Source organism: Pinus tabuliformis, chromosome J, assembly GCF_031772625.1.
Source record: "Pinus tabuliformis cultivar Carrire ecotype Pingquan chromosome J, CPIR1, whole genome shotgun sequence".
NCBI lineage: Eukaryota > Viridiplantae > Streptophyta > Pinopsida > Pinales > Pinaceae > Pinus > Pinus tabuliformis.
In genome coordinates, this window is record NC_142295.1 from 1,008,830,611 (window position 1) to 1,008,834,387 (window position 3,777).

Genomic DNA, 3,777 nt, shown 5'->3' on the forward strand with positions numbered 1-3,777 from the left:
AATGAATAACAAAAATACTTTCCTATTTTATATATCCTATTTATATCCTCTTAATGTTTAATTTAAATATAATCCATTTAAATTAACATTAATATATACACATAGCTATATTAACATATATGCATAACTATAATCGTTCATTGTCTTTTTAAGACCTTGGTGTATATTAATATATACACAATACTATAATCCTTCATTGTCATTTGAAGACCTTGATATTTCTTTTTTTTAAATGACTTTCATGATTGGTACACAAACCACTATTGACCTCCTTTCTATGGGATCTTATGGTGAGTTTTATAATGACAATATGTAAACTAGCAATTGTCCCAAAAGGTACAAAGAGAGGCCGATAGGATTATTAAATTGGAATTGTTGAATTTTTCTAGAAGAGTTATTTGGTTTGTGGAAAACCCTGTTTTCTTGGACTGGATCATTGTGCACTTACTTTTCTTTAGATGTTTTGTTTATATCTATATTACAAAGAACACATTGAATGTCTTATTTCATTTTAGAGTAAGTTAATTACCTAAAATCAAGAAACCTTTATAGATGGCCAAGCATATACCATCTCATTCATATGCAATACCAAATCCATCTTTTCTTTTCTCTGAGTAAAATTTCAAAAGCATGAACTATGTGGTGTCTAGTACCGAGGCACATTTTCCATTTGGTTCTGAAAAAATCACGTGCCTAATCTTCCTAACAATATTTTGCACATCTCTATATGCCTTCCCCACCAGCAACACCAGTGTCTACAAGAAGAATACCTACAACAATATCTAAGGCCAATCATCCTTTTAGTGGTTGACGACGCCTTTCTAACATGGCCTATTCACTCAAATTCCAATCCCTATCTACCTATATTTTCACCTCGCCATTATTATAAACCACATGTTCCATTGTGGGTAACACCAATTATGTCTAGTCATACACTAGTTTGGTCATCTTTGGTTATTATAAGTCCTTTCATGGCTCTGAGGCTGCGTCAAGGTAGTTGTCGGGGTGGTGTGACAAGAGCATCCACTTCTTGATGTCGGTGTTTATTTGGCTAGAACTCTGTCACTTACCATTTGAATCTATTCCACCTAAAGTGAGGAATAATATCCTTCAACAGGGAACAAGGGAATTTGGTGGCAGACCATATTTCTTTGATATTAAAGTCATTGGAAACATCTTCAGGTGGACTCCCAAGCCTAGGAAGTTTCGCAAACGAAGACTTCAATTTCTCTATTCAGTGGCTTTGCACCGTCAACTCGAAACCAAGGCAACTCCAATGCTCATTTTCAAGTCATAATATTAGACTAATAGTCTATTATGTCACTTGGTCACTCACTTTTGTATCGGCTATGTTTAGTTCTCTTATGTTCTATGGCAATCCATATGTCTTAGAATTCTATATATGAACATTGTTTGGTTAGAATTCCCACCAAGCATCAATGCAAGTAATTGTCAATGGCTACATAATTAAACAATTTCCATATATTTTTTGATGTCCTTTTTGGCTAAACCTCAATGGAGGAGTAATGGTTGCTAAATCCAACTGTTAAAGGGACCCGCGGAGTTTTTGGGAAAACATTTTCTCTTAACATTTTTATTTAACTTTTTAACTCATAACAAAATGTACTTCTTTAAAACACTTCTATTAAATTTTGTAAATACAAAACTAAAATTGTAAAATAAATAAATATTCATTTATTTATTTATTTTAATGATGTGAATAACCGCCATCATTATTAAAAAAAATAAAAAACAAAAATTATATAAAACTTTACGCTTATGATAAACGAAAATAGTTATAATGATTCATTGGTAAAATTCAGCGTAATCGATTAAATCATCCTCTACTTAAATAGAAAGGGAATGAAGCGCATATTAGAATACCACGAAATTAAATTAAAGTCATTTTATTGTTTTGAAACCACACATTTTAGATATAAAGACAGGATCAAATAGCACTCAATTTCAATTTTTTTCCCTACCGAATTTAAATAACTTCCAATTTATACGAATAATTTTGTATAAATTCAACTAAAACATCATGCGTCATACGAGTGATAAACATGTGTGAGAAGGTTCACCATCATGCAGTTATTTACCGATACGGTTCCCCTTCAAACCTTCTAGGAAGCTCTCAATGTTTATATCCAAAGATCCTCCTCTTCGCACCGCAGTTCTCGCATTGTCTCTTAGAGCCTCGACATTTTTCTTTACCTCTGTCCCTTCGTCACTGAACAATTTTCTGATAGTTCTGGATATATCTTTCTTTAGTATCAGTCCTTTCCCACCACTCAATCTGTATCCAATTTTCCATTCATCGACCATGAGCTTGCTGTTGGTGAATTGATCTGCCCAAAATGGAAGCCCTACCATGGGAACTCCACCAGCTATGCTTTCAAGCATTGAGTTCCATCCGCAATGAGTAACGAATCCTGCAACGGACAGATGGGATAACACTTGCAGCTGATTGCACCATGGAACAACGAGCCCCTGCCCTTTTATCTCATCCAGAAAACTGTGGGGTAAGCTGTCTGAGACTGTTGAAGAGACTATGTCTGGACGAAGAGCCCAGAGGAACAACTGCCCACTGTCCTTCAAAACCATCGCTATTTCCTCCAGCTGAGCTTTAGTCACATGAACCATACTTGCAAAGGAAAATTATAGAACCGAACGATTAGGCTTTGCATCCAGCCACTCGGAACAGTCACATTCTGTCCAAATGATCGTTCCAACTCTCATGTCCTTGGAATGTTCATTGTTCAAAAAACCAGAGGGAAGCAACGAACCAACATGCAGTACCAGAGGGTTCAAATTCACTTCCATTCTTTCGAGATCGTCCAAAGAATTTCCAAGAACAAACTGCACACAAAACAAACCACAACAGCGAGCAGAACCCATTAGAGAATTTCAGGGTATCCAGCGAAGAGCGAAACCATTTAGAATTATGGGTATCCATACCAGTTTAAGGAAGAAACTATTGGTAAGAATCGATATATTGAGTTGGAATCAACCCGAGAGCCGAACAGCCAAAACTTTTGGTGAAATCCTGAGCCTTCTGACTGCCAGAGCCCGCGTGTAGGTGAAACAATACCCCTGTAGTCCAAAAACATGAATTCAGCTACCATTTGTAGAAATAAATAGAGAAAAAAAAATTATTTAACAACACTTATCTAGAGAACAAAAACACGTGTTTATGACAATTTGAAGGAAAATAAGAACCTGTCGGGTAATGGCCTGCAGATCGAGCCAAGATTTCTATCGTAGGAGAAGATGGAAGCTGACATAGGTTGAGGGGCCAGTGTAGAACCCCTCGAACAACAACAAAATTATGGGTCTCGGCGGAATATAGTGAGCTCAACATAAATGCAAAACTGCGCCCAGAACAAACCACACCAGCGAGTGGAACGCGTTAGAGCAATCAGAGAATGGAAGTCAAATTTCGAAAAGCTCTTTACAGAGCTTCAAACCGTGGCTTTGGGGGTTTGGGGATTAAGTCTAAAGAGTTGGCGGCAGGTAGTTTTAATGGGTGTATGAGGTATATAATTTAATACTAATTAGTGCTTGCCAAAAGTCAGGAAGAAGAACAGTGCTTGCCAAAAGTCAGGAAAGAAGAACAGCAACAACAACTGGCAAACCAAAGAAACGGAAAAAGCAGTAAAAATATCTTCAAGAGTAACATAAAAGAATGGGAAAAAGCAGTAAAAATATCTTGCCATGCTGGAAAAAGCAGTGACACTTCAAATCAATGGTTGAAAGTGTCTCACTTGATCAAATGGA

At 36.4% G+C, this 3,777-nt stretch overlaps 1 pseudogene; it reads right to left on the reverse strand.

The window, feature by feature from the left end:
- Positions 1 to 2,091: 2,091 nt before the first annotated feature.
- On the reverse strand, positions 2,092 to 2,643 carry LOC149230264 (UDP-glycosyltransferase 86A1 pseudogene; annotated as a pseudogene).
- Positions 2,644 to 3,777: the final 1,134 nt, after the last annotated feature.